Source organism: Rhinatrema bivittatum, unplaced genomic scaffold, assembly GCF_901001135.1.
Source record: "Rhinatrema bivittatum unplaced genomic scaffold, aRhiBiv1.1, whole genome shotgun sequence".
Taxonomy (NCBI): Eukaryota; Metazoa; Chordata; class Amphibia; order Gymnophiona; family Rhinatrematidae; genus Rhinatrema; species Rhinatrema bivittatum.
In genome coordinates this window covers 35350-62363 of record NW_021821072.1, presented here as the reverse complement: position 1 = coordinate 62363, position 27014 = coordinate 35350, and the positions used below count along the sequence as shown (strand labels likewise).

General features: G+C 41.8%; 1 protein-coding gene across 1 annotated transcript in view; it reads right to left on the bottom strand.

The window, feature by feature from the left end:
• The window catches only part of LOC115082432 (zinc finger CCCH domain-containing protein 6-like), a gene marked incomplete at its 3' end in the record, with an annotated part of 93524 nt that overhangs the window by 43093 nt on the left and 23417 nt on the right, over positions 1 to 27014 (bottom strand). The gene's annotated exons all lie outside the window — the stretch shown is intronic.

Genomic DNA, 27014 nt, shown 5'->3' with positions numbered 1-27014 from the left:
CTTCCCCGACATCAGCCGAGGTGAAGAGTCCGCTAATGGAACTAGTCAGGAAATTTGAGTGGAAACCTTGGGTGACTACTGCAAGTACCAATGGTCTGTGGTGACTGTGTGCCAAGCACTGTTGAAGTGGCAGAGCTGACCGCCGACTTGTATGGATGGAAGAGGAGGTTGGCTTACACTCTCCAGGAAGGAGTCAAAATCCTGACGCTGGTCCAGGCTGAGAAGCTGGCTGAGACTTTGAGGCCGAGTCTGCATGGATTGACTTTTTTGGTAAGGTTCTGGAAGGGCGTCCTCTAGAAGCTGGAGGATAAAATTTCCTTGGCTTATAGGCCGGCGCTTAGAGTCCTGCCTGAAAGTTCTCTTAGGGGCGGAAGGGAACTCAAGACGGCACAGAAGAAAGCTGGCACAGTGTTTCATGGTGGTCCTTCAACTGCGCCACAGTCTCTCGGATCTTTTCCCCGAAGAGATTATCGCCCACACAGGGCAGATTTGCTAACCTGTCTTGGACTTCTGGTCTTAAGTCCGAGGATTTTGAGTCAGGCCCATCTTCTTGCACTAATCCAAAACACGTACCACACTCCAAAACCTCTCAACATAAAACCTTTAGAAACCGGGCCTTCTCCACAGCAGGACCACCTCTATGGAACTCCATCCCTCCAGATCTGCGACAGGAACCCTGCCTTCTCACATTCAGGAAAAGGCTCAAAACGTGGTTATTTAAAAAAGCCTTTCCGGACCTCAACTGAACCTTAACGCACCCTCAATTTACTCTCAGACATTACCATAACATTGTAAATACCATAACATTGTAAATAATTGCTCTTTCTGCTAAATTCCTATCGCCTTTTTATTTCTGCTCCCAGTTGTGTACATCCCTGTTTTTATTGTAACTGCAACGTTTTTCTTCGCACCTGTTAAAGTTTTATTGTATCTTAAAGTTTTATTGTATCTTCATTTTACACACACCCCCCCCCCCTGTTAAATGTAAACCAGCATGATGTGATACCTATTGCGAATGCCGGTATAGAAAAACACTAAATAAATAAATAAATAAATAATTAATGAATTAATAATAATCCCCGCTGCACACTCTAGAGTTCAGTGTCAAAGATATCATATGCAGCGCGGACTTCATGCTTTCCAGCATCCAGACCTTTCTGAGCCAGAGTATGAAGTTGAGCCTGGAGTTGCTCTGGTAACGAATCAGAGATGTCCTGGATCCTTTTAAAAAGGTCTCTGTTATACTGGGTCATGTATAACTGGAGTGACACAGTGGCATTGTCCTGCTCTAGGTATGAGAGTGAGGATGAGCCATGGATGGGTGATGTTCTAATTGCAGGTGTCGGGATCCTATGGCTCGCGAGCCAGATGTGGCTCTTTTGATGGCTACATCTGGCTCGCAGACAAATCTTTAATAAAAAAGTAAAAATCTAACAAAACCCCCCCACCCTCCTGACCCCCCCAAGACCTGCCTAAAGTCCCTGGAGGTCCAGCGGGGATCCAGGAGCTGTCCGGGAGCGATCTCCTGGACTTGGGCTGTCAGTAGTCAAAATGGCGCCGACGGCTCTTTGCCCTCACTATGTCACTGGGGTCGACCAATGGCGGCGGTAGTCCCTGTGACATAGTAAGGGCAAAGGGCCGTCGGCTGCCAGTAATCAAAATGGCGTTGACGGCCCTTTGCCCAAGTCCAGAAGATCGCTCCCAGACCGCTCCTGGACCCCCGCTGGACCTCCAGTGACTTTTGGCAGGTCTTGGGGGGGGGGTGGGGTCAGGAGGGTGGAGGGGTTGTAGTAAATTAATTTTGGAGGTCTTGGGGCATCAGGGAGGGTGGGGGGTTTTGTTAGATTTTTACTTTTTTTTATTAAAGATTTGTCTGCGAGCCCTGGACCCCCGCTGGACCACAAGGACTTTTGGCAGGTCTTGGGGGGTCAGGAGGGTTGGGGGGATTGTAGTAAATTAATTTTGGAGGTCTTGGGGGCATCAGGAGGGTGGGGGGTTTTTGTTAGATTTTTACTTTTTTTTATTAAAGATTTGTCTGCGCGACGCCACTGGACCCCCGCTGGACAACCAGGGACTTTGGCAGGTCTTGGGGGGGTCAGGAGGGTGGGGGATGTAGTAAATAATTTTGGAGGTCTTGGGGGCATCAGGAGGGTGGGGGGTTTTTGTTAGATTTTTACTTTTTTTTATTAAAGATTGTCTGCGAGCCCTGGACCCTCGCTGGACCACCAGGGACTTTTGGCAGGTCTTGGGGGGGGGGGTCAGGAGGGTGGGGGTTGTAGTAACTTAATTTGGAGGTCTTGTATGGCTCTCCACGGAATTACAATTTAAAATATGTGGCATTCATGGCCTCTCTCAGCCAAAAAGGTTCCCGACCCTGTTCTAATGGCTATAATATAAACCTACCTCCAACTAGGCTTATGCTGGGTAATAAATTAGCAAACCATGTGGTGACAGAGAGAAAGTCTTTAAAAAGCAGAAAACTGAAATAAACAAAAACTACCTAAAGGTTACAGGAAGGAGAAAACAAAGCCCACAGGGCCCTGTAAGAAAAAAAAACAGCTTCTGCAGCTCCAAAGCTTTCATTACAGTAATTGAGAAAGAGAGAGAGCAAAGAATTGTGACTTGCAAGCTTGATGGATAAAATGAGGCTGAGGAATCCTAACTGGGAGGCAGGGAAGTGGATACAGCTGCACATATTCACCAGAACATGTTCAAAACTTCTACTAATCTTTGAAACCAAATTTTGTGCTAGGCTTCATTCAGATGGCCTTCACCCATATGTGCGGACTGCCATGTCTGCTTGCCCTCGTAAAAAGGACAGTTATTTACCCTTTACAATTACTACTAAAACCAAGGGGATACTCCAAGAAAAAAAAAGAGGCTGATGAAAAACCACTTTGTAAAAAGTAATTTTCACTCAGTGCAACTATTAAGTGGTGATACTGTTGGCAGAGAACTATAATCAAGGCAAACTAGCCAAAGGCGCAGTTAAACGAGATTGGCTAAGTTCTGCAGGAGAAATGTCCAAGAACACTTATTAGCTTAAATAGACTAGAAAGGCTAATGCTATCCCTGGGAGTGAGTAATAGGAATTAGATCTACTTTATGGGATCTGCTAGGTACTTGCAACCTGGATTGGCCATTGTGGGCAATAGGATGCTGTGCTCGATAGACAGTGGTCTGACCCAGCATGGCAATTCTTATGTTTTTAGGAATTTTAGAAAGGGTAATAAGACCTGGATGTTTAGGCAGGTGTTTTACTCTTAGTCATGTTACGATGAATGAAGAATGTAGCATGATGTATTTTCTGGGTGGGCTGATGAAGTTTTATTGGCATTAGGGTCTTCTTGTGATTTTATGGGTTTATGTTTAATATTTATTATTTTGATATATTGCTTTGTGCCGTTAGGATAGTATTTTTTATGTTATAAATATATAATTATGCAAAATTTTATAAGAACATGCCATACTGGGTCTACTTTATGTAAAGTGCTTTGATTTGTAATATGGAACTATGATATATTAAATATAAAACTAAAATATATTTAATCAGCTTTGGCTATTGGAAAATGGAGATATGCGTTGTGGATAGCCAGCAAGCACAAAGTCTCCCAGCTTCATAGCATGAATTAAAGATGCTAGAAACTCCATTCGGAAAGACTTTGAACCTATTAAATCTCTTGAAGTCTAAGACAAGGCAAAAGCCTTTGATTTACTAGTAACTATATGCAGTTTATTTATTTAAAACTCTTATAGTCCACAGTTGGATTATATGCCCTTGCTCTGTCTATGGGATGTCCCTGGTTTATGCTTATGTGCATCAAGTGATAATCTCCAACACTGCAGCTCTTTTTATTGGGTCCTTCAAGATACACAACCTGGACTTCCAGTTATGTTCTGAAGTAAGTGGACGTGTCTTGCTGAACTCCTGTTGGGCCTATTCATTCTTTATTTAAGGTTTTTATATACCGGCATTCATGATACAATCACATCATGCTGGTTTACAGATGAACAAGGGGTGCAAAATACATTAAAACTGGAACCTGTGCAAAGGAAATTACAGTTACAAATAACAAGGATGATCGAACTGGGAGAAGAGAGAAATACAGTAGTAAACATCATGTAGAGTTATTTACAAAGGGCTGCTGTGGCTGAGTTATAGATGTTGATGAGGTGAAAATTAGGAGGGGTCCGGAAAAGCTTGTTTAAATAGCCAAGTCTTAAGTCTTTTTGGAACGTTGGGAGGCAAGGCTCCTATCGGAGATTCGGTGGGATGGAGTTCCAGAGTGATGGTCCAGCTGTCGAGAAGGCCTGTTCTCTTAAAGTTATATGTCGGGTGGATTTGGTATGAGGTACCTGGAGGGATCCTCTGTATGCTTCTCTGGTGGGTCTTGAGGAGTGGTGTTGGCTGAGCGGGAATTGTAGGTCAAGTGTTGTAAGGTGGTGGATGGTTTTTAAATAATGGTGATGGATTTGAAGATGATTCTGAAGTGTATAGGGAGCCAATGTAGGTTTTTTAGGATAGGGGATAAATGGTCTCTTCTCCTGGTGTTGGTGAGAATTCTTGCTGCCGCATTTTGGACCAGCTGTAGCGGTTTGGTGTACGAAGATGGGAGACCTAGTAGGATAGCGTTGCAGTAATCTATCTTTGAGAAGATTATTGCTTGTAGTATTGTTCTGAAATCTGAGAGTGGAATAGAGGTTTTATCCTTTTCAGCACTTGGAGTTTGTAGAAACAGTCCTTGGTTGTACGGTTGACTAATGCTTTCAAATTCATCCTGTTATCAATTATAACTCCTAAGTCTCTCACTTGTGTGGAGAGTGGGTTAGTTGGAGGAGTGGTGGTGTGTGTTGCTGTTTTAGCTGCATTTAAAACGAGGTTTAGGCTGGCTAGAAGGCACTTGATTTTTTGGAGGCATGTTTCCCAATGTTCGAGAGTTTTAGAGAGGGATTCTTTAAGGGGGATCACTATCTGGAATCATCTGCATAGAAAAAGTGTTTTAAGTTTTAGATTTGTTAGGAGTTGGCACAGCGGAAGGAGGTAAATGTTGAACAGCATGGGTGGTAGAGGAGGAACCCTGTGGGACTCCTACAGGTGAGTCATGGCGGGGGGATTCTTTGTTGTTGATTTTAACTTTGTAGCCTCTGTTGCTGAGGAAAGTTTTGAACCAGGTTAGTGCCGTACCTGTTATACCAATGGTCGAAAGTTGGTTTATGAGGATGGAGTGGTTAATGGTGTCGAAAGCTGCCGAGAGGTCTAAAAGAATCAGTAGGAATGATTGTCCTTTGTCGAGACCCAAAATGAGGTAATCTGTCAACGATACAAGGAGAGATTCTGTGCTGGAAGCTTTGCGGAACCCATATTGAGAAGGGAATAGTAGTTTGTTGTCTTCGGAGTAGTCTGATATTTGAGTGTTAAGTTTTTCCATGATCTTGGCTATGAATGGTAGGTTGGCGATCGGGCGGAAGTTGTTAGGGTCGTAGGGATCCAAGTTTGGCTTCTTTAGTAGTGGTTTGAGGGATGCCAGTTTGAGTTCGTCTGGGTATATTTCTTAAGATAAAGAGCAGTTTATGATGTCTGCCAGTGTTTTGGAGATGGAGTCAGGGATGTCAGGAGAAGTTTGCTGGGGATATGGTCTGAAGGATGAGAGGAGGGTTTCATTTTCTTTAAGATTGACTGGATCTCTGTTGCGGTGATGGGTTCGAATGTTTCAAGATATATGGATTGTGTTGATTAGTTGATGTGTGCTCAAGTAAGGTAGGGTGAAAGTGGGCAGCTGTATTAGGAGATAATTATTTTTGTTCGGAAGAACAGGGCCAGTTCTTCGGCTTGATTGTGCTTGATTGTAGGGTTATCCGGTGCATTGATTTGGGTTAGATTGAGACAAAGGCAAAGAGTGCTTTGGCGTCGAAGACAAGGTCATGGATCTTATGCGCATAGAAGTCCCTTTAGATCTAGCAGTGGAGGTCTTGTAATGATATAGGGCCAGTTTATAGGCAGAGAGTGTGCTTGTACAAGGGGCTTTACGCCATTTGCTCTCTTTCTGTCTTAAGCTTTGTTTCAGTTTTCGGAGTTCAATGGTGAACCATGGTTGTCTTTTTGACGCGTTGGTTTTGGGTTTTTTAGTTGTAAGGGGGCATAGTTTATTAGCTATGGATTCTGTACTATTGTTCCAGGAGAGGAGAGCCGGTGTTTGGGTTGGTGAGGTCTATAAGAGGAAGGTGTAAGGTCAGTGGTTGCTGAGGTCTTCAGAAGAGCAGGATCTTCTATAATGGAAGGAGGGTTGGGGTGCGCTGACGGTGATGGTTTCTTTCAGCGTGAACCTAGTTGAGATTAGTGTGTGATCTGACCAAGGGACCTTCTTGCAATGAAGGTGAGATGACTGCTTGATGCCAGAGTTACAAAGATTAAATCCAAGATTGTTTTCCTGCTTTGTGTGTGGGTTTTGTTGACAATCTGATTGAATCCCAAGGCTGAGAGGGTGGTGAGGAAGGCTTCGCAGCTGGATGAGAGTGTGGGCTCGTCTACGTGCAGATTGAAATCTCCCTGGATTATTGCAGGAGCGTCCAAATTAATACGAGTTTTGATTATTTCAATAATGGGAGAGGCGTCAGTTTCCAGGAGGTCCAGGGGGGCGTAGACAAGTAGGATTTGAAGATGGTCTGATGAGAAAAGGCCGATTTCCAGTTTGGGATATGATATGACAGGGTGTTGAGTGAATCTAAGGCCTTTTTTTTGTTGCTAATAAGATGCCCCCCACCCTTTTTTTTTTCTGTCGAGGGAGAGAGAAGATGTCGTAGGTCAGTGTTGGTAGTTGATTTATTATAGCAGTATCTGTGGGTTTTAGCCATGTTTCGGTTATTGCACATATGTCTGGCTTGGCGTCTAGAAGGTAATCATTGAGGATCAGAGATTTTCTTGGTGATGGATTACGCATTGAAAGAGTTAAGGAGAAGAGAGTAATGCCTAGAAGTTGGTGCAAGCAGGATGGGGGGGGGTAAGGGTTATAATGATCAGTGTTGGGCTTGCGGGTGGAATTTCCTGTAGAAGATGAATAGTGTTTAGAGAATAGGGATTGGGAAGCTGTATACATTCTGGCTTGTTGAGCCTAAAAGAAGTGGACTGTCTGGATGGTTCAGAAGAAAGTTAGACAGTAGTTGGGAGGTCGTGGGTTACTTTGCTGAGAGATGCTTGGCTGCAATGGTATCCTTGAGGGGGGCTATTGGCTGTGGGATGAATGTGGGAGAAGCGAGCCGGGGAGAGTATGGAAAATATGATCGGTCGTCGTGAGAAGTTCCAGCAGCACTCCGGTGTTGTCCAGTGGTGCGCTCGGTGTCTGGCGGTTGTGCCGTCCGTGGGAGAGAAAACTGAAGGCTGGGAGAATAAACGCCATGGAAAATTGCGGTTGCTGGGCGTGACTGAGAGAAGTTGGTTTTGTCTGAGAACTGAAGTGAATGCTAGAGAAGGCAGTAGTGAAAGCAGCTAGGAAGTGTTGGGAATACCACTCCGGGGCTGCACAAAGGGGCGCACAAAGGGGCCTGCCCCTTTGTCGTGCTCCTTCGGCGCGCGACGCCTAGCAGCCCCGCTGAATTTAAAGGCCAGTTGGGGCTGTCCCCCGACTGGCTGTTCAGCGGCTTCTTCTTTTGATAGGTTCTGGTGCGACGGCGAGGCGGAGGAAGAGGCCCAGGTCTGGAGTCGGAGGAGCCTCAAGGTCAGCGCTGGCGGCAGCCGTGGGTAGGGTACAGTAATTAAGGCCTTACCCTTACATCTTTATCTTATTGTTTAAAACTGTGCTGAAAAGGCAGCTATGGCACTTTCCAAGAGATGAGTTAGAGTTCTATACCAATGCTTTGGGCAGAGAGATGATCGGAAACTCCGAAAGGCTACTAAGATAAGGTCACCAGAGAGGGAGAGGGAGAGTACAATCGCATCTCCCCTTCTAGAGGAGGAGTCTGGAAGATGCCTTAATAGATGCAGCAGGGAGCCCTGATAGGGCTGCTGACCTCTTGGAAGTATTGTAGTGTTACTAAACACCTGCACAAGTGTCTCAGCACAGTAGATAGAGACTACATTTATTTCTCTCCACGGCACAAGTCGTACAGCAGAATTGACTATTTTCTATGCAAACCTAATCTGCTAGCTAAGACCAGGGAATGCGCTATCCTACTCTGTAGTATCTTGGACCATAACTCCGTGGAATTAATTTTAAGCACGTTGATTCCCAGCCTAGTACGCCTATGTGGAGATTAAATACCTCCCTACTTGGGAAATTGAAATTTTGTGAATTGGTTAAAAAAAAAAAACAGTCTGGGAGTTTAATAATCATAATCCTGAAAATTGAACAATTGCAGATCTTAGATGGGAAACTTAAGGCCGATTTATTAAAAGGGAAAATAATTAGCTATGTGAATTTCATTCAAAAGCAGTGTAAGAAGAGAGTGGCGTTATTTACAGACATAATTTAAACAATTGTAGACTCAGCATAAAAGGGACTGTATGAGCGAAACATAAAAAGCTTGAGGATACTTGACATGAATTCCCACTTGTTTTGAACATAAAATTGAGAAATTGAGTGGGTTCTTAAATATTTAACACTTTTTCTATACCAACTTTCATAGATAAAAACCATATCGGGATCGGTTTTACATCGAAACAGGGTAAAAAAACTGTAGTGACAACTAACGTAAATCAACAAAAGGTGTGGAAGAGGCAAAGTTACATTCAACAGGGAGTAAGAACTTGGAGGCTTAATCAGCTGGAAAGATAGGTTAGAGCAGGCAGCAATTATAAATATAATACCATTGATAAGATAGCTAAGGCATAATGTGCTTAGGAGTATCATGGTCTATCGTACAGGCAGAGAATAAGGCCATCATTCAGGCATAGAGTAAGGGCAAACTAGTGAATGTCAGGGGGTTCAGAGAAGGCTGGCTGAAGAGCCATGTCTTGAGTTTTTTTCTAAATGTTAAGAGGCAGGGTTCCAATCTGAGGTCTGCAGGGATGTTATTCCAGATATCTGGCCTGCTATCGAGGAGGCTCGATCTTTAGTCGAGGTGAGGCGTGTGGCCTTTAGTTGGGGGAAATTGCAGGGTTCCTTTGTGAATTTCTCTCGTTGGTCTGTTGAGGAATGTAGTTTGAAGGGGATTTCGAGATCGAGTTGAAGTTGGTGGTGGATGGATTTGTGTATTAAAGTGATTGATTTTGTGCAGGATTCTGAAATTAACTGGTAAACCAGTGTAGGTTTCTGAGGATGGATGAGATGTGGTCTCCACGATTGGTGTTGGTCAGTAATCTCGCTGCGGCATTCTGTATCATCTGTAGTGGCTTGGTGGTAGATTTAGGGAGGCCTAGGAGGAGGGCGCTGCAGTAATCAATTTGGCGAACAACAAAGATTGGAGAACGGTCCTGAAGTCCTGGAAAAATAGGAGAGGTTTGATTCGTTTTAGAACCTGGAGTCTGTAGAAGCAGTCTTTGGTTGTGGTATTGGCCATTTTCTTCAGGTTTAGGCGGATTGTCAAGAATTACCCGATGGTCTCTTACATGTTGAAGGGTGATGAAATGTGTAATTGTGGGGGGATGGTGGGAGGCTGTTATCTTGGTTTGAAGAAATGAGGAGGAGCTCTGTCTTCGAGGCATTGAGGACCAGGTTTAAGCTGTTGAGAAGGTTGGTAATGGATAGAAGGCAGTTGTTCCAGTGAGTGAGAGCTTTTGAGATGGATTCTGTTATAGGGACAGAATCTGCACGTCGTCTGCGTAGAGGTAGTGAATTAGATTGAGATCGGTTAGCAGGTGGCAGAGGGGGAGGAGGGGTAGATATTGAACAGCGTAGGAGATAAGGAAGATCCTTGTGGTACACCAAGTGGGGATTTTGTCAGGGGTGATTCTTTATTATTGATTTTGACTTTGAAGGTTCTATTGCAGAGGAAGGACTTGAACCAACTGTGGGCTGAAACCGAAGATACCAATGTCTGTTAGACGCCTCCAGGAGGATGAATGGTTGACGGTGTCAAATGCCGCCGAGATGTCAAGCAGGACTAGTAAAAAGGAGTGGCCCTTGTCTAGTCCCATAATAATATGGTCTGTAAGTAAGCTAAATATATGCATTTAGCTTACTATAAAGATGAGGACAGGGCCGTGGCTTTGCTGTGAGGGCGGTGAAAAAGAAGGCTGCAAATACCATATTGCCTTTGCTAAGAAACCAAAAGGGCTCGCATACTACAGACCCGCATGAAATGGAAAAGCTGCTAGTGCAGTACTTTTTTAATTTATACTCTGATCCAGCTCCAAAGGATGCTGAGGCATCCAGGAGTTTTTGGACACTATAGATCTCCCTATTATCACAGGTGTCCAATGAGAGATGTTAGCTGCACCAATCACTCTTTTAGAAATGCAGACAGCTATCTGGGCATTCCCAGGCGGAAAATGCCCAGGACCTGATGGCTACACATCGACTTAATGAAGGGATGATGAATTCATCCTTAGGCATGTTGAGAGATGTAACTATCTCACTTATTTATAAGGCTGGGAAAGATTTTGCAGTCTGTGGCTCTTATATTCCCATTTCTTTACTGAAATCTGATTTTAAAATACTAGCTAAAATCCTGCAGCCTTAATTGGAATGCATGCTCTCCTCCATAGCGCACCATGACTAGACAGGATTTGTTAAAGGACGTGTTTCTACTGTTAATACCAGACATTTAACATCATGCCTATATCCTAAAGGTTAGGGAAAACAGGTCTAATTGTCTCACTAGATGCAAAGAAGGCATTTGATTGTATTTCCTGGCCTTTTCTGTTCTCAGTGTTGAGAAATGCGAGACTGCCAGATGATTTTTGCAGTGGGTTGAGAACCATGTATGCCACTCCCAGTACTGTTCTCTTACATAACGGGCTGCTATCCCCTTTCTTCCCTATTACCTGAGGTATAAGGCAGGGATGCCCCTTGTCTCCGCTATTTTTGATCTTGCCATAGAGCTGCTGGCAGCACTGATCAGGCAGCAGCCAGACATAATAGGATTCCAATTTTGGCGTTCTGATTTTCTAGTCAAAACCAACAGGTTTCAGGCCTGGCCTTGGTTGACATGTTTGAGAACTCTGGTGCCATATCAGGTTATAAGGTTATGAAAATTGGAAATATTCCCAATAAGACCTAAAGCTTTAAATCCTGCATGGCAGGATTTAAAGCACTGAAAGATGGTTTCTTGTATATGGGGATTTATGTACCCAGGGACTTTGGGTGTCTTTTTTATAAGAATTATGATAATTAATTAGCTAAAGTTAAAAGTGACTTAATAAAGTGGGTGGATTTACTGATCTCCTGGGCCGGGCGTATAAAATCTCATTAAAATGAACGTCTTCCAAAATGTTTATATTCTGTTTCAGACATACCGGTTAGGGTTTTGATAATCTTCATGGTATGATTTCTAAATCTGTGTGGCATTATCGCCAAACGTGTACCAAGTTGAGTCAATTGTGGCTTCCCAAAAGACAGGGTGTGATGGCGTTCTCCAACTTTAGAGTATATTACTGGGTGGCTCGACTGATACCCCTTAAAATTTAGTTTGAGCATGCAGAAGTGACATGGCGACCTCTAGAAAGGTTACAATCAGATGTAGTTGATTAACCCATGTTGCTGTTTATTTCACATATATGCCAACTGTGAAGATGAGTGACCAGAAATGCCCTCTATTGGCTCTTACCCTTAAGGTTTAGAGACAGGCACAGAGATATCTGGGGATAAGAACATAAGAAATTGCCATGCTGGGTCAGACCAAGGGTCCATCAAGCCCAGCATCCTGTTTCAACAGAGGCCAAACCAGGCCACAAAAACCTGGCAATTATCCAAACACTAAGAAGATCCCATGCTACTGATGCAATTAATAGCAGTGCTATTCCCTAAGTAAACTTGATTAATAGCCATTAATGGACTTATCCTCCAAGAACTTATCCAAACCTTTTTTGAACCCAGCTACACTAACTGCACTAACCACATCCTCTGCAACAAATTCCAGATCTTTATTGTGCGTTGAGTGAAAAAGAATTTTTCTCTGATTAGTCTTAAATGTGCTACTTGCTAACTTCATGGAATGCCCCATAGTCTTCTATTATTTGAACATGTAAATAACCGAGTCACATCTACTCGTTCAAGACCTCTCATGATCTTAAAGACCTCTATCATATCCCCCCTCAGCCATCTCTTCTCCAAGCTGAACAGGCCCTAAACTCTTCAGCCTTTCCTCATAGGGGAACTGTTCCATCCCCTTTATCATTTTGGTTGCCCTTCTCTGTGCCTTCTCCATCGCAACTATATCTTTTTTTAAATGTGGCGACCAGAATTGTACACAGTATTCAAGGTGCGGTCTCACCATGGAGCGATATAGAGGCATTATGACATTTTCCGTTTTATTAACCATTCCCTTCCTAATAATTCCTAACATTCTGTTAGCTTTTTTGACTGCTGCAGCACACTGAGCCGACTATTTTAAAGTATTATCCACTATGATGCCTAGATCTTTTTCCTGGGTGGTAGCTCCTAATATAGAACCTAACATCGTTGTAACTACAGCAAGGGTTATTTTTCTCTATATGCAACACTTTGCACTTGTCCATATTAATTTCATCTGCCATTTGGATGCCCAATCTTCCAGTCTTGCAAGGTCCTCCTGTAATGTATACAGTCTGCTTGTGATTTAACTACTCTGAATAATTTTGTATCATCCGCAAATTTGATAACCTCACTCATTGTATTCCTCTCCAGATCATTTATATATATATTGAAAAGCACCAGTCCAAGTACAGATCCCTGGGCACTCCACTGTTGGAGTCAAACTTATTATTCATGGCTCCCATACATGGTAAGTCCATTGTGATAAGACTTACTTTTTCTCTGGTCTTTAGAGAATGGAAACAATGCGGTCTGTATAGCTTAGCACAACTACGGGAGGATAGGCAGTTTCAAACCTTTTCAGTTCTTGAGATTGGAATTTGATCTTCCCAAGCGCACACATGCAAATTATCTGCAATTACGACACGCGATCTCCGCTTTTAAAGATCTGACTACTCCTCTCCCTGAACTTAACGGGATGGAAAAATACCTCTCAGATCCATATACATCACAGGTTTTAATGAACTAGCGTAATATGGATCTGGGAGTCTCACTTAATGCCCAAGTGTGGCGAGGCAATTTGGTTAAATGCGCATCACAGTTCTGTGTTCAACATTGGGTTGAGCTTATGGTTTGATTGCTGCAAAGAACCTATCAACACCATTATATTATTCTTATTTCCCAACATATAACCTACAGTGCTATATGGTGGACTGCGGTGCTGGAGGGGATGTAGTGAAAGGCTCATATGTGGTGGCACTGTGTGGGAGTTAGGCAGTTCCGGAATAAAGTGACAGAAGAAACTGCTCATATAGTTAATCTTTCCATTTACATAGTGCCTATTATGGGTCTATTGAGATGGATCGCTTAATCCCAGAAAGTACAGAAGCTTGGTTAGCTAATTACTGTTTAGCGGCACGTTTTACCATCACAACCTTTTGGAAAAGAAACCCATATATGCGCATTAGACTAAACTACAAAATACTGCGGATACTGAGTGCCTAAGATATGCTATGAGACATGAGCAATTTAAGTACAATGCTATTTGGGGACCTTTTCAAAAATATCCTGCAGAAATACAGAAGGTAATGTCTTTGTATTTCTGCCCTTACTATTCATTTTTGTGGCAGAGTAAGGTAACCTGCTGTTAAGCTATGCCTTTTTTGAATGTCTGTCTTGGTTACCGGTATATTGGCTGAACTGATATGTAATGCCTAAAGAAACACTGTTATACTTAACATCGTATACCAAGGAAATTTTACAAATAAGCAGGGACATTCATCAAATTGTGATGGGCCGTTATCACGTTGCGATTGGAAATTCAAATTAGGGAAAGGGGAGGAGTTGGGTGGGGTTAAGGTAGGGTTAAGGAAATTTAGGGGCATGCAGCATTGCGTTCATAATGTATCGCACATTATCGTCCGCATTAGTGCCTACAACTATTTCATTGGCGCTACAGGGGCAACAGTGTGCAGCGCGGCTGTAACCTCAGCAGGCAAAAACGCAGTGCCGCAATGTGGTCACCCTGCTCGCTATCACCCCCCCCCCCCCCCCGGCTGCTTTTTTTTTTTTGCAGGTGATCATTTCGCTATAATTATAGTGAAATGAGGAATCCAGAACAAGAGTTTAAAAAAAAACAAAGATACACAACCTGAATAGCCTGGGCATCAATACCGCCTTTATAATGCTCAGGACTCAAGGTTCTGCACAGACTGTGACCATACTGGGAAGATGAGATGCCCATCTATAAGAGTACAGTTGCACTGCAGTCCAATCTAGCCAAACAACTGATTCTTCCATTAAGCAAGAAGAGTGCCGCCAGCTAGAGTTTATGAACATAAGATATGCCATACTGGGTCAAATCAAGGGTCCATCCAGCCCAGTATCCTGTTTCCAACAGTGGTCAATCCAAGTCACAAGTACCTTAACATTAGATAAATCACAAGCTACCATTGCTTATTAATTACCGTAATAGCAGTTTATGGATTTTTACTCTAGGAAATTATTCAAACCTTTTTTAAACCCAGTTACACTAACTGCTGTAAACCACATCCTCTGGCAATGAATTCCAGAGTTTAACTATGCGCTGAGTGAAAAAGAATTTTCCTCAATTTGTTTTAAATGAGCTACTTGCTAACTTCATGAAGTGCTCCCTGGTCCTTCTATTAGCTGAAAGAGTAAATAACAGATTTAAAATTAACTTATTCAAGTCCTTTCATGATTTTGTAGACTTCTGTCACATCCCCCCCTCAGTCGCCTCTTCTCCAAACTGAACAGCCCTAACTTCTTTAGCCTATTCTCATAGGGCAGCCATTCATGGTCCTTGTCATTTTTGGTAACCCTTCTCTGCACTTTCTCCAGTGCAGCTATATCCTTTTTGAGATGCGCTGACCAGAACTGCACACAGTATTCAAGTATGGTCTCACCATGGACCATTATGACATCCTCCGTTTATTTGCCATTCCCTTCCTAATAATTCCTAACATTGTTTACTTTTTTAATCACCAGAGTACACTGAGCAGACTATTTTAATGTATTATCCACTATGACACCTAGCTCTTTCCTGGGTGGTAACTCATAAGATGGAACCTAACATTGTGTAACTACAGCAAGGGTTATTTTTTCCTATATGCATCACATTGCACTTCTCAACATTAAATTTCATCTCCCATTTGGAAGCCCAATCTTCCAGCCTCGCAAAGTCCTCCTGCAATTCATCAAAATCAGCTTGAGATTTAACTACTCTGCATAATTTAGTGTCATCCGCAAATTTGATCACCTCATTCTTCGTACCCCTTTCCAGATCATTTAAATATAATAAAAGGCACTGTTCCAAGTACAGATTCCTGAGGCACTCCACTGTTTAGCTTTTCCAGTGTGAAATTGACCATTTAATCCTACCGTCTCCTGTCTTTTAATCAACTTGCAATCAACAAAAGGACATCGCCTCCTATCCCATGACATTTTAGTTTTCTTAGAAGCCTCTCATGCGGGACTTGTTGAACGCCTTCTGAAATCCAATACACCACATCTACTGGTTCATCTTTGTCCACATGTTTATTCACCCTTTCAAAAAAAAAAATGTAGGAGATTTGTGAGGCAAGACTTCATCTGGGTAAATCCATGTTGGCTGTGTCCCATCAAACCATGTTATCTAAATGTTTTATGATTTTATTCTTTATAACAGTTTCCACAATTTTTCCCGGCACTGAAGTCAGGCTCAGCGGCCTACAGTTTCCCCAATCACCCCTGGATCCTTTTTAAATATAGGGGTTACATTGGCTATCTTCCAATCTTCAGGTACATAGGATGCTTTTAATGATAGGTTACAAATTAATTGAAATAGGTCTGAAATTTCATTTTTTAATTCTTTCAGACCCCTGGGGTGTATATCATCTGGTCAGGTGACTTACTACTCTTCAGTTTGTCAATCAGGCCTACCACATCTTCCAGGTTTACCATATTTGATTCAGTTGATCTGAATCATCACCCTGAAAACCTTCCCCGGAATGGGTCTCTCTCCAACATCCTCTTCAGTAACACTGAAGCAAGAAGAAATTGTTTAATCTTTCCGCAATCTATGAGTAGCTCAGGTGAGCAGTCCAATGGTGGTACACCGTTGGAGGTGCACCAGGTAGAGTAGCATTTCCATTTATAGTTATAATTTTTCCTCGTTGAGAGTTTCTTGGATTCTAACAAGATGACTTGTGCCAAAGTGGAAACTCTCTGTTCTGTTAAAAGGAGCTTCTCAACCTCCACGCTGTCAAGTGGAGAGATGAGTGTAGTGGGTGTAGAAGTGTCCCTTGATCTTGGCAGAGAAGATCTTGGCGGTTCGGTAATCGAACTGGATCCATGATGGATAGTCTGAGAAGGAAACTGTACCATGGTTTCCTCGGCCAGGCCGGGGCGATGAGTATCAGTTGAGCTTTGTCTGCTATGCACTTTTGAATTGTCCTTGTTATGAGTGGTATAGGAGGATAGGCGTACAGGAAGCCTGTCGTCCAAGGGATGAGAAAGGCATCTTGAGCGATCCTGAATTGGCTTGGTCTTATCGAGCAGAATTTGGGAACTTGAGCATTGATCTCCATTGCAAAGAGATCTATCGAAGGTGGCCCCACTGCATAAATATGTCTTGGGCTACTTCTGAATTGAGTGCCCATTCGTGAGGATGAAAGATGCGGCTTAGCCTGTCCGCTCTTGTGTTTTGCCACGCCTGGTAGGTACATTGCCTGCAGATGTATGCAGTTCGATGAGCGTGTTCGAAGATTGTCAGGGTCTCCTTGGACAGGGACCATGAACCGGACCCTCCTTGTTGTTGATGTAAAACATCGCCACTTGATTGTCCGTGTAGATCATGACCCTGCGGCCTTTCAGGTGGTCTTGAAACACTTGTAGTGCATTACGAATCGCTCTGAGTTCTATTAAATTTATTTGCAGGTTCTGCTCTGAGATTGTCCATAAACCTTGCGTTTCGTAGATCTCGAGATGTGCTCCCCATCCCTTGCGAGACACATCTGTGGTTAATACTGCGTTGTGAGGCGGGGAACTGAACAATGCTCCCTTGGACATGGTGGAACCTAGCAGCCACCATGTTATATCCTCTCTCATCTCGGAGGTCAATAATAACTTCTGTGTCAACGGTTGTGAGTGTTGCTTCCATTGGCGTTTTAGTCCCCTTTGCAGGCGTCTCATGTGTAGCCTGGTGTTGGGGATCGTGAAAATGGCCACTGCCACGTGGCCTAGGACTACTAAAATTTGTCTCGCCGAAGGTGTCTGAGTATGCTTCAATCCATGTAGAAATAGTGGAAAGTGTTCTAAACATCAAAATCACAGAACATATAGAAAGACATGTTTAATGGAACAAACTCAGCATGGCTTTACCCAAGGCAAGTCTTGCCTCACAAATCTGCTTCACTTTTTTAGTTTAGTTTATTGTATTTCTATACAGTCACATCAGACGTGCCTTCACACCGGTTTACAGAGTATAAAACATATAATAAATACAGTACATTTATAAATAGTAATAACTAACTCTGTTAAAAGTATGAAATAAGTTAGTTATTAAAAGCAATAAGAGTAAAATAGGTCAAATAAATATAAGATTAAAACAAATACTCAAAAACACAATAACAGCAGACAAACCATAAAACTCAGCCCAATTAATTCAATAAGGTGGTATAACTGGTGTTTCTTATTTGTATCTTACTAGGTCTTCCTTATTTGGTGTTTGATGTTAAAAGCTCATATTCGGTGTAAAAGCACATTTAAATAGCCAAGTCTTGAGGTCAGTTTTAAATTGTTTTTTTTCGGTACATAGCCTCAATGACAATGGTAAGGAGTTCCACAATTTTGCTCCAGCGACAGACAATACACGTTCCCTCACTTGGGTAAGTCTTGCCGATTTAATATTGGGAATTGATAACAAGCCCTTATTAGCCGATCTCAGGTCTCTCTGAGGTATGTGCAGGCATAGAGATGTATTCAGCCATTCCGTTCGCTCCCCGTGTACAACATTTTGAATTAAACAGGCCACTTTATATTGTACGCGATATTGGATTGGAAGCCAATGAAACTTGATCAAAGTGGGAGTAATATGGTCACATTTCCGTTTACCAGACAGAACGCGTGCTGCTGCGTTCTGGCAAGACCTGTAGTGGTCTAATATTTGAGACAGGTAAGCCAAGTAATAGAGAATTACAATAGTCAAGGTTCGCAAAAATAAGGCTCTGTAAAACAGATCTAAAATCTTTAAAATCTAAAAATGGCTTTAACTTTCTTAAAGTTAATAGTTTGAAATAACCATCTTTCAATTTGGCGGCAATATGCTTTTTAAAGGAGAATTCAGTGTCTATAATAATTCCCTAAGTCACGGGTGTAAAAACAGGACTTATTTTAGTATTAGCATTTAACATCAAATCTGGAATATTTTTGACATGACATTTGCGTTTCAAGAAGCACGATTTCAGTTTTGTCCATATTCAGAACTAAACGCAAGTGTTGAAGTAGCTGTTTTAAAGATAAAATATACATTTTAACGATTTCTAACGTGGCCTCTACTGAATTTTCAATAGGCACTAAAAACTGAATATCGTCAGCATACAAATAAAATGTTAAACCAAGCCCATTTAAAAAGTGACATATAGTGTAAACATAAATATTAAAAAGAGTGGCTGATAATGTAGAACCCTGCGGAACACCAGTCTGAAAGACGATTTTTCAAAGGTAGCATTATTGATTTTTACACAAAAAGACCTATTATAAGAAAAGATGTAAACCATTGAAGTACCGTGCCTCCTATGCCAATTTCAGTAAGACGTTTCAATAAAACCCCATGGTCCACAGTGTCAAAGGCAGAAAGACAATCTAAAAGGACCAAAAAATAACTTTTACCATTATCAAAACCCCGTAACACTGTGTCCATGAGAGCATTTAAAAGAGTTTCTGTATTAAAATTCTTTCTAAAACCGTACTGGTCGGGAAATAAAATGTTGTTGACTTCCAAATAATCATCAAGTGTTTTTGGCTTACTTTTTCCATTATTTTCGCTAAAAATGACAGATTAGAGATAGGTCTGTAGTTTTTTCAATTGAGTGTTGTCCAAAGTGGGTTTTTTCAAGATAGGTTTAACCACATCTCTCTCGTTCTCCATCCTTTAAGTTCTTCCTCCAGGTACTTCCCCATTTCCTCAAAGTCTGTGTTTTTGAACTGTAAAACTCGGGTCTTTGTGGTTCTTTTCCCTATTCTTTTAGTGATCATCAAACGGTATGGTTTAATATCACTAAAAGAATAGGGAAAAGAACCACAAAGACCCGAGTTTTACAGTTCAAAAACACAGACTTTGAGGAAATGGGGAAGTACCTGGAGGAAGAACTTAAAGGATGGGAGAACGAGAGAGATGTGGATCAGCAGTGGACCAATCTAAAAGGAACAATCACCAAGGCAACTGCCTCTATACGTTAGAAATGTAAGAAAAGCAAAAGAAAATTGAAACCTATCTGGGTTCTCAAAGGAGGTGGCTGACAAAATTAAGCTAAAAGAACAGATTCAAGACATATAAAAGATCCCAAAGGGAGGAACACAAAGAAGAATATTTGTATCAACTGAGGGAGACGAAGAAATTAATCAAGTTGGCAAAAGTCAAGCAGAAGAGAGGATTGCCAAGGAGATAAAAAATGGTGACAAAACATTTTTCAGATACATCAGTGAAAGAGAAAGATCCAAAGTGGTATAGTGAAATTGAAAGGTGCTAATGATCAATGTGTGGAGGGAGACGAAGAAATGGCAGAAATATTAAACGAATACTTCAGCTCTGTGTTCACTAAAGAAGACCCTGGAGAAGGACCATCTCTACACAACAAAAAACTGGTGGGAAGTGGAATAGATGAAAATCCTTTACAGTAGAAAATGTGTGGGAAGAGCTAAAGAACCTGAAAGTGGACAAAGCCATGGGCCTGATGGGATTCATCCAAGGATATTGAGGGAGCTCAGAGATGTTCTGGCGGCTCCGCTGTGTGACCTGTTCAATAGATCCCTAGAAACAGGAGTGGTGCCGAGTGATTGGAGAAGAGCGGTGGTGGTCCCGCTTCACAAGAGTGGGAACAGGGAGGAGGCTGGCAACTACAGACCGGTCAGCCTCACTTCGGTGGTGGGAAAAGTAATGGAGTCACTGCTGAAAGAGAGAATAGTGAACTATCTACAGTCCGGAGAATCGATGGACCAGAGGCAACATGGATTCACCAGGGAAGATCCTGTCAGACAAATCTGATTGACTTTTTTGACTGGGTAACCAAGGAATTGGATCGAGGAAGCGCGCTCGATATCATATACTTGGATTTCAGCAAAGCTTTTGACACGGTTCCGCACAGGAGACTGGTGAATAAAACGAGAAGCTTGGGAGTGAGTGCCGAGGTGGTGACCTGGATTGCAAATTGGTTGACGGACAGAAGACAATGTGTGATGGTAAATGGATCCTTCTCTGAAGAGAGAGCGGTTTTAAGTGGTGTACCGCAAGGATCGGTGTTGGGACCGGTCCTGTTCAATACCTTTGTGAGCGACATTGCGGACGGGATAGAAGGCAAGGTTTGTCTTTTCGCGGATGACACTAAGATCTGCAACAGAGTGGACACGCCGGAAGGAGTGGAGAGAATGAGACGGGATCTAAGGAAACTGGAAGAGTGGTCGAAGATATGGCAGCTGAGATTCAATGCCAAGAAGTGCAAAGTCATGCATATGGGGAGTGGAAACCCGAATGAACTGTATTCGATGGGGGGGGAAAGGCTGATGTGCACGGAGCAGGAGAGGGACCTTGGGGTGATAGTGTCTAATGATATGAAGTCTGCGAAACAATGCGACAAGGCGATAGCAAAAGCCAGAAGAATGCTGGGCTGCATAGAGAGAGGAATATCGAGTAAGAAAAGGGAAGTGATTATTCCCTTGTACAGGTCCTTGGTGAGGCCTCACCTGGAATACTGTGTTCAGTTCTGGAGACCGTATCTACAAAAAGACAAAGACAAGATGGAAGCGGTACAGAGAAGGGCGACCAGGAAGGTGGAGGATCTTCATCGGATGACGTACGAGGAGAGATTGAAGAATCTAAATATGTACACCCTGGAGGAAAGGAGGAGCAGAGGTGATATGATACAGACCTTCAGATACTTGAAAGGTTTTAATGATCCAAAGACAACGACAAACCTTTTCCGTAGGAAAAAAATCAGCAGAACCAGGGGTCACGATTTGAAGCTCCAGGGAGAAAGATTCAGAACCAATGTTAGGAAGTATTTCTTCACGGAGAGGGTGGTGGATGCCTGGAATGCCCTTCCGGAGGATGTGGTGAAGACCAGAACTGTGAAGGACTTCAAAGGGGCGTGGGATAAACACTGTGGATCCATAAGGTCAAGAGGCCGCCAATGAAGAGTGGGTGACTCGCCAGAATGATGGCTACTGCCTGGAGACAATACCCTTATTCAATAAACGTACACATGCTTACTGTGACTCCAACATCGTTCTAGCTTCAACAGCAAGAGGAAATGTGGAATAAAGGATCTGCACTCACAAAGGGGGGAGTAGCTGGCTTGTTACGGCGGTTACTACCCCAAACCAAATAAGCCTGTTACTTCAATTTCTATGCAAATACAGCAGAGCTCTCTGCTTCAACGGCAGGGGAGAAGAAAAAAGGGTTCACACTCACAAAGCGGGGGAGTAGCTGGCTTGTTACGGCGGTTACTACCCCAAACCAAATAAGCCTGATACTTCAATTTCTATGCATATCCAGCATAGCTCCCTGCTTCAACGGCAGGGGAGAAGAAAAACAACCAATAAGGGCTGTATAACATAGTCTGAGTAAAACAAATAAGCATGGGTGTAGCTTGCTTATTGCAGCGGTTACTACCCCTACTACCCCTAACTTATCAGCTAGATATTCACTTGGATGCAGCTCCATCACTGCTTTCTACATTAATGGTGGGGGTGGAAGGGAAATAGAACCAAGAGCTAAGAGAAACAGATAAGTATGAGAGAAAAAAGTGTGTGAAGCTTGCTGGGCAGACTGGATGGGCCATTTGGTCTTCTTCTGCCGTCATTTCTATGTTTCTATAATTATTGCGTTCTTTAAAATTTCAGGGACGATTCCCTCTGATAGTGATGCATTGACAATATCAGCAATAAATGGTGCTATAGTATTAGCAATTGTCTTGAGATTGCAAACTTGAATCGGATCAATCAGATGTTTAGCCGGATTAAGTTTTTTTTTTATCAGGGATTCGATCTCTAGTGATGAGGCAGTATCAAATGAGTCCCACTTTATATCAGGTTTTAAAGGTAACCTAACTTCTTGGTCTGGGCAACTGTTCTGACTAGAAATAAGTAAGTCTATTTTTTCTTTAAAAAAGATAGCGACTTCATTCAGACAGTCTGTTAGGGAAATTGCAGAATCAGCTGCAGCACTGACATTCGGCCTGGAGTGAAGATGACCTGACTATCTATCCTTCAGTATTGTTTAGACTGGAACTGCTGGCAGGGATAGTGAGTTAGACTGGAACTGCTGGCAGGGATAGTGAATAATCCTATCCTGCACGCACACTTGTTTACATTGGGCTATAAAGGACGAACAGCTATGGCTGACAAACTGAGAGAGTTCCTTTGCTGACAAGCAAAGTGATGCTTTGTTCTTTGTAGACATACAAAGAGAACAGGGACCCCTTTTTCGCCTGTGATGCGCTCTCTCCTTGCCAGGCTGATGATGAAAAGGGTGTTGTGAGTATTGACCAAAATATTGTGCACGGATACAGATGAATATGCTTAGCAATAATGCTTAAGAACTGTACATGCTTAGAACTGTATACTTTAGTACTTAGAACTGTATATGTTTAGAATTGTATACTTTAGTGCTTAGAACTGTATATATAGAATTGTATATTTTAGTACTTAGAACTGTATACCTTTAATACTTAGAATTATTAAGATTGTACCTTTAATACTTAGAATTATTAAGATTGTATATCAATAAACATATTATTTTACTTTTACCTTATTCTTGCCTACCTGATTCCTTACATTTGGCGACGAGGGTGGGATGGCTTTATTTAAAAAGGCTTTATTTAAAAAGAAAGCAAAGCAGCCATCCGAACCTGTTACTCCTGTGGATGTTAAAATCCCAGGATGGGAAAAAATTCCCTACTCTGTGCTGGCACAGGAATGGGCAATGAATATGGGATTGGCAGAAGCATGGGATGTAGGTAGCGAGCCTGTAAATATTGTAGAAAAATTACAAGAAGTACCAGTAAAAAAAGGGAAGGAACTAGAGGCAGTAGGAAGACGTGGCTGGCTTTTATTGACAGGATACAGAAAGTGTCACGAAGAAAAGCACAGCTTGCAATTGAAATTAGTTGAACTAAAAAAGCAATGGATGGTCTGCTAAAAGACAACATTATGTTGCGATGCCACTTAGAAACAGTTTCCCAGAAAGCAGACCATTATCAATCAGTGGCAGAACGGGCGGCTGTGCGGCTGGCACAGCATAAATATCGAAAGCGTAGGGGACAAGTGAATAAAATGAAAAATGAATGGAATCCCGAAACATGGGACGGGAATATTTGGGATTCCACAGATACAGACAGTGCAGGAGGCAGAAGTAGAATCCCCGTCGAAAATAAATACTGTCGAACAAGCATGCCCTATTGTTCGGCAAGCAGTAGAACAGGAGGCTACCCAAGTGTTAGAAGATTTCACACAGCAAGATAGAATGGGGCATGAATTTCCCGCTATACAGATACAGAAAGTTAGTGACCAGCCTTTAAAGGCAGCTGGATATACTCCTAATTTAACTTCAGAGCACCAACTCCCAACCCCCACTATCCCCCTACTGAATCAGCCTACAGGGAACTACGCTAGGGTTGAAATCACGAGCAGAGTTCATTGTACTCCAGTTATAGAATTAGATTCCCCAGCCCGTGAACAGATTAATGAAACATTTGGAGCCTGTGGCTATCAGCATAATGACCCAGCCTCTTTAAAACCTTTAGACAAGTGTTTAAGAACAATTGAGGGACAGAATGAAAAGTGTCGTGAGACAACAGCAGATAGGGTAGATGCCCCAGTTGCACACAATACCCCAGTAACACACAATACCAGGTTTAGGAAAAGGGGAGTGCCTGGCAACACTGAGTTACATTTTATTTCCCCTTCATTCCTTTCTTTGCAGTAGTAGAACACTTTTTTGTTCTGTCGCTCTTACACAAATGTGTCATGATTATGTATCCCATTCTGTGTGTATTTAACTTTAGCATTATGTGACAACATAAGGTGTCGCTTGTTAGAAGGTGTCGTTTGTTAGGAATCACAAGGACACTAATCTAGAATTAAAAGCAGCAACTAAGAAAAAGCACTTTTAGAGCAGCAGTATGTGGGAAGAATCCATGGCATTCTAATGCCTTAGCAGACAAATTCTTTTGATGATGTAGAAAATAAGATTTCTAAGTATATCCATGCCACAATGCTCAAAAATGAGCACAGCCTTCATATGACTTTTGTTAATTACAAATACTTGGTCACAACGCTTTAAGATAGGCTAAAAACTGGAGAAAAAAAAATATTTTTTTTTTCCTTTTCCCTGCCCATTTGGCAAAAGATATACAACGCTATGAGCAGTGTAAGACTGATTTAAGTGAGACTTAGAAATTCTTTGGGAACACCATAAAACCAAATCCTCCTCTGATTATAAGAATGAAACATAAGGTAATATAAACACCACTGCGAACAGAGGAGCAAATGATCCAAAAGAGGGGGGAGTGAAAATCCGCCATTGCATACATCTGTGACAGGATGTTAAAGGGAAGCCTAGAAGTTTTGTGGCATTTGTTATTGAGAAAAGGACATACAGAAAAAAATTGTCACAAACCCCTGGATTTTACTTTCAGTATTTACCTTCCCTTCCCGGCAGGCCCCTATGTGGCCTCAGCTGATAACCTAATGAAAAGCTTGTAATATTTTAATTGTGCAGCTATAGATTTAGCTAAAAGATTTTACAGAAGCAGGGAGAGACTAAACTTTTTTTTTCTTTCTCCCATCTATCCCACATGACTAAACTTGAAGGAATGTAAACAATTCTGGTTTCCGTGATTAAGCAATTAGAATCTTTTAGTTAGAAGATAATCAAAGTAGTGATTTTAACCTTAACGGTGCTGCTCAGTTACTTATAGCTAGCCGTTTAATACTTTGTAATGTGATTTAAAAGATTAGAATTAACCTCTCTTTGTATGTGAGATTTTTCTTTACAGACTTACAAGAATAAAAGCTGCCGTACAGGAAACTGAGGGTTTTTCTTTCTCCTAGATTTTGTTTTTTTTCTGAACAGATCTGTTTTAAAAATTCTGATTTTTGCTTAATTTTGGATCCAAAGATTTTTTGTTTTTACTTTTAAAAGGCCTACTTTTTGAAAAGTGCACTGAATAACAATAGCTTCTGACGTCATTTAAGTGAAGCAGTCACTGCTAAAGTTTTATGGACAAAATGTTTTAATAATGTTTTAGAGTATATTATGCTAAGGGGTGACACTTGATTACTTGCAAGTATAGTTTTACCCAAGAGAACGGAATGTATTTGTCTTCCCTACTACGAAAACACAATTCTGAGTCTCCACAGCTGCACTTTGTTTTGCAGAGCTGTCTCCAGTCAAGGCCTAGTATACTAGATAACAGTACTTGCCCATCATTACTTTAGGTAAAGGTTCAAGTGCTGCTGTCCGTAATTCTCCACTCCAAGAAGGGGGGCCATCCCGTAGATACTGTCAGCAAAATCTTTAAGAAGCTAAGCAGGCTTGAAGGGGGGTCTAGCTAGTAAAGCAACCCCACAAGCTTTTCCTTGCAAATTCCAATTGCTTTTATTATGTTTCACAGAAGTACATGTTTTGTTTTGTTTTCTTCAGCAATGAGGGCAGAGATCTGAGTTTCTGCTGACTGAATTTATATTATTCCACAGTGGCTCCGAAGGCAAAGAAGAAAGCTGTCCCTGCTAAGACCGAGGCCAAGTTAGAGTGCCTTGTAGTAGCGCCTCCTTGAGGCTTAACAGAAATACGAAATAATTTGACTGTAATCATTCTTATAATAATTTTGTTGTATGCCAGATTTTATTTTCCAGGTCGACAGCCTTCCTGCCATGAAAGAAGTGAGACTAATATTTTTCTTTTTTCCAGATTTTTCCAGGTTATTTTCTTTCCACTTTTAAACAGAATTCTGATTTTTGTTTTACCCTGGCCAATTCAAACATTTTCCAGTTTTTTTCTGGTCTAACTTTACTTTTTGATTTAATTTTTGAGCTCACAATATGTGTTAATTGTTGTTTTGTCTTTTGTGCAATGCATAGATGTGTGACAGTTTGAGTGAAAGGATGTCTAAGCATCTGGGTTGCTTTTGTCTGAATATTGTGTTACTTTATAGAAAAGTGGAGAAACAAAGAAGGGATTAGATATTATGTAGCTGTTTCTTTGACTTATGATAAAATTATATTGGATATCCATATGAATAGTGTATATAGGGATTATTGCATACGAGAAGTTATTGATTTTATTGTAGAGTTTCTTATTTACTTAATTTTGGTTTTTATTCATCTTATATCAGGTATTAATCCATACACACAAACATCTGAATTAGTGCTGGGAGTGCAGCGGCTGTACTTCAAGGACAGCTTCCAGAGTGCTGTGCTGCAAGACATATTCACTTCATTTGTCATTGACCTCATAACTTGAAGTCATCCCACCTTTACCACAGAAGATACCTTGAATCTTTCATTTTATGGACTGAAGTGCTCAGAATTTCCTTGTTCCATGGGGGTGGCCTTACTTAGACACTCAGTAGTACCTAGTCACACTGTTACTTGCAATTGTTATTATTTTGATTCTCATGTTAATGATACCGT